Source organism: Bidens hawaiensis, unplaced genomic scaffold (genome assembly GCF_021521415.1).
Source record: "Bidens hawaiensis isolate Kalapana, Puna unplaced genomic scaffold, B.hawaiensis_p1.1 tig00023627_1, whole genome shotgun sequence".
Lineage (NCBI taxonomy): Eukaryota > Viridiplantae > Streptophyta > Magnoliopsida > Asterales > Asteraceae > Bidens > Bidens hawaiensis.
In genome coordinates, this window is record NW_027505035.1 from 61364 (window position 1) to 70000 (window position 8637).

The 8637-nt window shown below is 32.6% G+C and overlaps 2 non-coding genes across 2 annotated transcripts; one reads left to right on the top strand and one right to left on the bottom strand.

The window, feature by feature from the left end:
- Nucleotides 1–6597: 6597 nt before the first annotated feature.
- On the bottom strand, nt 6598–6668 carry TRNAC-GCA (transfer RNA cysteine (anticodon GCA)). The gene has a single exon. It is a non-coding gene; the product is annotated as a tRNA-Cys (tRNA).
- A 753-nt stretch (nt 6669–7421) lies between these two features.
- Nucleotides 7422–7509, top strand: TRNAS-GCU (transfer RNA serine (anticodon GCU)). The gene has a single exon. It is a non-coding gene; the product is annotated as a tRNA-Ser (tRNA).
- Nucleotides 7510–8637: the final 1128 nt, after the last annotated feature.

Genomic DNA, 8637 nt, shown 5'->3' on the forward strand with positions numbered 1-8637 from the left:
GAGGGGAAAATTGATTGAGTAAATAGAACTTATTCAATGAACTTATAAAAAAATCTTCTAATTATTAAGAACTCAACGGGACCTTCTCCCTCAAATCAGACAAACAAAGAAGGGAATCCGTTGAGTTCTTACGCTTTCATGTATACAACTCAATTCATCCTATTACTACAGGGATGAACCCAACTCGGAATATGAACCATAAAAGAAAACGCCTACTAAACCGATCTTGTCAACTATAATATATTTATAACCAAATATTAATTTTTGGACTAATTTTTGGTAAAATTAATATCTTTTACACAATTTAATTTATTCAATATGACTAAAAGATTTTTATAACAATACTAAATCAACTTATCAACTTTTATAAATTAATAGTAATGTTGATAATATTTTATGAAAGTGCAGATATTATATAACAATATCTTGTCAAAATTTTCCGATCTTTTAGTCATCTAGAACTTTATAAATTCTATAAATAAAAAATTAGTTATAAAAGATTGACCAAAATATTATAGTTTATAACTATAATATTCCCCTTTATCATAAAATATTTGGTCACTGAGGAGTATAAGTTTATAAACTAAAAATATATTTTAGTTTAATACTCCTATACATGTGTATTCTGGTGCTGTAAATTTGCCTATTACATCTGAATACTTCATTTTATCTACTATAACCTAATTTTTTATTGAATATCTTATTCCAAATATTCAATAACTTGATTTCTAATAATGAAGTCAATTTTGTGTTTGTTACTTTGTGCGCTGTTCTATTATTTGCCGGTGCGATTGCTAAATCTGCGCAATTTCCCCTTCATGTATGGTTACCTGATGCAATGGAAGGGCCGACTCCTATTTCGGCCCTTATACATGCTGCTAAGATGGTAGCTGCGGGAATTTTTCTTGTAGCTCGACTTATGCCTCTTTTCATAGTTATACCCCACATAATGAATTTTATCTCTTTGATAGGGATAATAACAGTTTTTTTCGGAGCTACTTTATCTCTTGCTCAAAAAGACATTAAGAGGGGTTTAGCCTATTCCACAATGTCTCAATTGGGTTATATGATGTTAGCTTTAGGTATGGGGTCTTATCGCAGTGCTTTATTTCATTTGATTACTCATGCTTACTCCAAAGCATTATTGTTTTTAGGATCGGGATCCGTTATTCACTCAATGGAAACTCTTGTTGGATATTGTCCAAAAAAAAGTCAGAATATGGTGCTTATGGGAGGTTTAACAAAACATGTACCAATTACTAAAAATTCTTTTTTATTAGGTACACTTTCTCTTTGTGGTATTCCACCCCTTGCTTGTTTTTGGTCCAAAGATGAAATTCTTAATGATAGTTGGTTGTATTCACCTATTTTTGCAATAATAGCTTGGTCCACGGCGGGATTAACCGCATTTTATATGTGTCGGATCTATTTACTTACTTTTGAAGGGCATTTAAACGTTCATTTTCAAAATTACAGTGGAAAAAGGAATACTCCCTTGGATTCAATATCTCTATGGGTAAAGAAGGTTCAAAAATAAGTAACAAAAAATTTCGTTTGGTAAAATTATTAAAAATGAAGAAGAGTGGACGTCCTTCTTTTTTTTTCAAATAAAGCATATAAAATGGATGAAAGTGTGAGAAATCTGATCCAACCCTTTCTTTCTATTTCAAATTTTGGCAATACCAAGACTTCTTTTTATCTTTATGAATCGGATAATACGATGTTATTCCCAATACTTATATTAATTCTATTTACTTTGTTTGTTGGATTCTTAGGAATTCCTTTCAATCAAGATGTGGATATATTATCCAAATGGTTAACCCAGTCTATAAATCTTTTACATAAAAATTCAAACAATTCAATAGATTGGTATGAATTTTGTAAAGATGCAGTTTTTTCAGTCAGTATAGCCTCTTTCGGAATATTTATAGCATTCTTTTTATATAAGCCTGTTTATTCATCTTTTCAAAATTTGGACTTAATTAATTCATTTGTTAAAATGGGTCCTAAGAGAATTTTTTCTGACAAAATCAAAAATGCTATATATGATTGGTCATATAATCGGGGTTACATAGATGCTTTTTATGGAACATTCTTGACTGCAGGGATGAGAAAATTGGCCGAATTCACTCATTTTTTTGATAGACGAATAATTGATGGAATTCCAAACGGAGTTGGTTTTATGAGTTTCTTTGTAGCAGAGGTTTTTAAATCGGTAGGGGGTGGACGCATTTCTTCTTATTTGTTCTTTTATTTTTCTTATGTATCAATCTTTTTATTAATTTATTACTTTTTGAATCTTTAAGTATTCTTTAAAATTTAATTAAAATTGAAGTATTCTTTAAGTCGTTAATTCAGTCTTTAAGTCGTTAATTCAGTCTTGACCTTGACCAATTATCCAAGACCAATAATCCAACCAACAAAACTACTTGTTAAAAATAAAATCTTGCTGTTGCATCGAAACATAAAAATGTTGACTAATCTCGCTAACATTGAACTTGGTAAAATGAAATGATTCAATAATTGAAAAATGAGATTATTCAGGAATACACATTGAATGCTGAGATTACGCATTGAATTTCTGGTAGTAGATCCATAATAAAAGAAGTTTTTGTGATTATTGCAGAAGAAATGAAACAAAAGATACGGTAGAGCTAGGACAATTATTGTATGAGGTCTACCCAGTGCTAGATGCAGAGGCGCATAATAGATCGATAAGTATGGTCGTCCCCTGTTGGGATGTACTATTAAACCTAAATTGGGGTTATCCGCTAAAAACTACGGTAGAGCTTGTTATGAATGTCTTCGTGGTGGCCTTGATTTTACTAAAGATGATGAGAATGTGAACTCCCAACCATTTATGCGTTGGAGAGACCGTTTCTTATTTTGTGCCGAAGCTATTTATAAATCACAAGCTGAAACAGGTGAAATCAAAGGGCATTACTTGAATGCTACTGCGGGTACATGCGAAGACATGATGAAAAGGGCTATATTTGCCAGAGAATTGGGAGATCCTATCGTAATGCATGACTACCTAACAGGGGGATTCACTGCAAATACTAGCTTGGCTCATTATTGCCGAGATAATGGCCTACTTCTTCACATCCACCGTGCAATGCATGCAGTTATTGATAGACAGAAGAATCATACACTTCCGTGTACTAGCTAAAGCGTTACGTATGTCTTGTGGAGATCACATTCATTCCGGTACCGTAGTAGGTAAACTTGAAGGGGAAAGAGACATCACTTTGGGGTTTGTTGATTTACTACGTGATGATTTTATTGAAAAAGATAGAAGTCGCGGTATTTTTTTCACCTAAGATTGGGTCTCTCTACCAGGTGTTCTGCCTGTAGCTTCGGGAGGTATTCACGTTTGGCATATGCCTACTTTGACCGAGATATTTGGGGATGATTCCGTACTACAGTTCGGTAGAGGAACTTTAGGGCACCCTTCGGGAAATGCACCTGGTGCTGTAGCTAATCGAGTAGCTCTAGAAGCATGTGTACAAGCTCGTAATGAAGGACGCGATCTTGCTGTTGAGGGTAATGAAATTATCCGTGAGGCTACCAAATGGAGTCCTGAACTAGCTGCTGCTTGTGAAGTATGGAAGGAGATCAAATTTGAATTCGCTCCGGTGGATACTATTGATTAAATTCCAAGCAACGGATACTTTGGATAAGGATAAGAAGATATAACGTTCGTTCTCTTCATTGAATTTCAATGAAATTCGGCCCAATCTTTTACTAAAAAGATTGGGCCGAATCCAACATGCATATATTTTGCATACTTATATAGATATAGAAATACTTATATAGATATAGAAAATTTCAAATAAAAACTCGAAGACTAAACAACTTAAATCTTTCTATTTTTGTATTGGATCCACAATGAATCCTATGGATCCTTAGGATTGGGATATTCTTTTAGATCCTGTAGTTTCCCTGGATCGAGACATGTATCACAACTCTTTCTACCCATCCTGCATATTGTCCTTTTTGTTCCGTATTCGTATTGTCATAGAAACTTAACTTATTATTAGTTATTAGATGAGATTTTACGAAAAAATTGTTCGTAGGTTTGTGGAGAGAACAAATCCTTATTTCAATACTCACACTTCTTATTAGTTAATAATTCTAGTGATTGTATTTATATGCTTATTCCTGATAGGAAATACAATATTCAAAATTCAAATAAATGATTTTTCGTCGAATGACTATTCATCTATTGTATTTTCATGCAAATATGGAGCAATAAAACTATATGAAAAGATGTTGGTTCAATTCGATCTTATTTAAGAAGGAGTTCGAACACAGATGTAGGCTAAGTAAATCATAGATCTCTTCTTATTTCCCTGGGATTATAGTTCAATAGGCAAGAGCACCGCCCTGTCAAGGCGGACGTTGCGGGTTCGAGCCCCGTCAGTCCCGACGGATCCAATAAGTACATCAATTCGCCTCTCGATTTTCTATGAAAGAAGGGACAGAGAGCATAATTGAATTCCGAAGGGGTTTCCCTTCTTTTTTTCAGGATTCTGTCGAAGAAAGAACAAACCCTAAACTAAAAAATAACTAAAATAGTGAAGTTGATAGAATATTCCATCTTTTCTCCCGCGACTCATCTTTCTCATACTGATTTGTCTTCCAAAGAAATTTAGATCATTAAAATTTAGAACCTAATTCCTCTCTTTTTCCACTTCGCTTGTATTGTTTGTTGGGTTTTTGTAGTTGGGGCGGGTGGTTAGAGTTCGTTTGATGGTTCTATAAGGAAGACCTAAGGAAGGTAGGTTATAGAAAATAAAGAAAAGAAGGATAAATAAAGTAAAGGGGTTTTTGATTGGTCCGGGAATCCCATTTTTGATTCAGTATGGATAAAAGATGTTCGTATGTTATACTATTCAATTCTCGACGACGAATTAATTTAATAGCTCAGATATTGTTATTCATGATATTGATCCGATTCAAGATCATCGATAGGTAATGCATTCATTGAATTGACAGGTGAAAGATTTATCATCTCTATGGGATTAAATCCCGAGTTATTTTGAAAAAAAAAAACAATGAGATTATGGAAGTAAATATTCTTGCATTTATTGCTACTGCACTGTTCATTTTAATTCCTACTGCTTTTCTACTTATAATTTACGTAAAAACAGCCAGTCAAAATGATTAATTACTTTAAATGAAACTTAACTTCTGAATTCTTATCAATAGTTGAAGAAATCAAATGAAAAGTATTCTATTTTTGTTTTGCGCCTTAAATGAAATCAACGGGCTTTAATCGGCGGTATTCTATGAGATCCGAGAGTATGGTAAGTAAGAAATTGATTTCTTACTTATCATACTCTCTATTAGTGTTATAGTAGTGTATAAAATTGTTTCTAATAAAGTTGGTATACTATATTAGCTTCCATCTTCAATATATGTAGTTATTAATCCATATATGGAATTTACGTAGGACCCAATTCTATTTCTTTGATACATCTATTTATTCCGATGAATCTGAAATAATTGTTTTGTTTTACTGTTATAGAATACATTGATCCACTATAATCCAATGGAATTTGGAAACGAAGATATTTTGATTTGAAAATGATTTCAATTCAAATCAAAAATGCGTTGCAGAACGATCTATAAAACAATTGATACCGTTTCATTCCTCAACTAAATTAGGAGTGCTTCTAAAGTCCACTTCTTCCCCATACTACGAGTGAAAGGGAAAATGTAAAGACTACCATTAAAGCAGCCCAAGCGAGACTTACTATATCCATGTGAATTATGTCCCTTATCTCTATGATAGAATTATTCCATTATTGCTCACTAATAATAGTAGAATAAATGGTCCAGAGTCAAAAAGGGATTCTGGGCGAACACTATTGATGAACCAATCAAAAAATCCATTTCAAAAATTTCTATATGATTTATAATCGGGAAAGACTAAACACAAGTAAAATAAAAAATCAAAACTACAAAGGAATGTTACTAATGGAACATCTAGTAATAAAATAAGAGGGCACATTCCTTTTTTTCTTGCCCTTCAAAGTAAAAATAAATCAATTGCTATCTATTACAAACTTTTTCCTATTTGATCTAATCCGTACCCTTTCCCGATTGTCTCTCTGAAGGAGTTGGGAGATAGTATATTATACTTTTGACGAGAGGTTAAAAAAAAAAGAATCATTTTTTTCATATTTTTTTCTATAAATTATCCATCTCAATCTAATAGTGATTGAATGCCTGAACACTCAGAGATTCTCGCGAGCCTATATATGTAGATTATACAGTATAGAAATAGAAAGAACTTCCCCCGACCAGTAGTTAAATTATCTCCAATCAAGACCCAATAAGTAGACATTACATTAGTAGTAGAAAGGAATCGGGAAGTCTTGCTTCGACCATTAAAATCAAACATTAAAATCAAATCTTTCTTTTCATTTTGGATTCAAAGATTTCCGATTTCCAATCTTTTACAAAATCCCCAGAACGGATGTTTAGAATCAACCAAGTATTAACAGTCCCCTTATTCTGTTCTGGCTGGGTAAAATTAGGTTGAGTTATATCAGCAGAACAGAATAAGAGATTCCGATTCGTTTGCTGATGAGGCGGCACCCGGATTTGAACTGGGGAAAAAGGATTTGCAGTCCCCCGCCTTACCACTCGGCCATGCCGCCAAAACGATACACAATAGCAGAAATTTTTACCTTTTTTGTTGGATTACCCAATTTTAGTTTATTGTACTTGCATCCCCTTTTGAATCCTTTTTCTAACTAAACTTATCAAAATTAGAAAAAAACCCTTTTCCCCTTTTGATTGTCCCTTCGATTGATTGTATAGTATCTCAAAACACACAATGCCAAAAAGCTTCCCCTCACTTTTCTATTGAAAAATCAAATGTATATTTTCACTCAAAAAAACCAAAATTTATGACAAACGGGATATTCGTTGACTGAAAATTCGTCAATGATTCTTGGATTTGAATCTAAAATTTGGTTTGCCAAACGACATAAGAAAATACAAATTGATACATACTTGATTTATCCTTTTCTTGATTTATTCTTTTGAATCAAAAATCCTTCTCAATTTCCATTATAACAAAAATGATAAGTATATGTAAACCCCAGAACGGAAATTGTTACACGGGTACTAAATTGGCTATTTAGAGTATGTTGCCTATAAATAAAAAAATGAAGGGAATTTTTTGTAACAAAAAAAGGCCCGGCTGGGTATTGATCGGGCCAGGCCAAAAAGGCACCTCGAATAAAATAAAAGCAAGAAGGTCTTCTTTTTTTATCTTTCTATTTTGATCTTTCGAGCATCTAAATGGAATTGCTAATTCTATAATAACGATAAAGAATGTGAAAGAAATACTTAATTTAATCCTTACTTGATGTGTAATGTAACATAGTAATTATCTTTTTCAATTGGGAGAGATGGCTGAGTGGACGAAAGCGGCGGATTGCTAATCCGTTGTACGAGTTATTCATACCGAGGGTTCGAATCCCTCTCTTTCCGTTGATGACTTTCTATTTTTTTTCTAGTTAAGTGTGTGGAATAGCTAAAAGAAAATAAAAATATGAAGAAAATTATAAAATAAAGCAAGAAAAACAATTTATTCTTCACGTCCAGGATTACGTCCTGGATCATCGGATAGGAATCCTAAGATGAAGAGAGAAACAAAGAATATTACTACTGTGTAAACGAAAAGTTTGAGAGTAAGCATTACACAACCTCCAAGATCATTTTTTGAAAAAGAAAAACGAGAGAAAAGAAAAGATAATAGATCCTCAATTTTATATAACATATCTTATTTTGACACCAAGAAATGAATTCTAAAATAGAAAATAATGTTCAGAAATTCAAATGAAGTTGTGAAGTTGAAATTTTTCAAAAGAGTCTTTGATTACCAGAAATCACTTTCATACCCCCAATTAGATGTTGTAAGCGACCCTAAGCTAATAAGGTATTTTGCCGGAAAGGAAAAAGGATTAAAATCGGGAAATGGAGCGAGCCGGATTTCTCACGGCTATTCGATCATTTCAATGTTTGAATTGAAGGTTCATACTGTCAGACTTATTTGATCTTATCAAATGTTATCATTTTTCTCGAATAAATCATGAATTCTACATGAATTCTATAAGATACTATTAAAGATCTTATCGAAAACTTACAGCAGCTTGACAAACAAAGGCTAAAAGAAAAAAGAACAGGGGTATTACTGGCATAACATCTACGATTGGATTCAAAAAAGCATAGGCTTCGGGCAATTTGGCGAAGAAAAGACTACTCGGATAAAGGGCAGAATTAAGACAGATCAAACTAAAGATATTAAGCATAACAGACATTTTTTTCGTCGAGATAATTGCATTTTGATTGAGTTATTGATATAAGGAAAAATGAAGAAAGTAAGGTAGACAAAAAAATCCTTCTTTTTCCACTCAATCAAAAATCCTCCAATTCTTAAAGGAGACTAGAAGAAATCATACTTTCATACAATATCTTAATTGAATTATATGTAATGATCAATAAATTAAGTTGAATTCTAGATATACACATGTCAAAATCCTAGCAATGAATCTATAATATCTATAATAAATTCTATAAAGAAGAAAGGTTTTCTATAGATAGTTGGACTGGAATTGA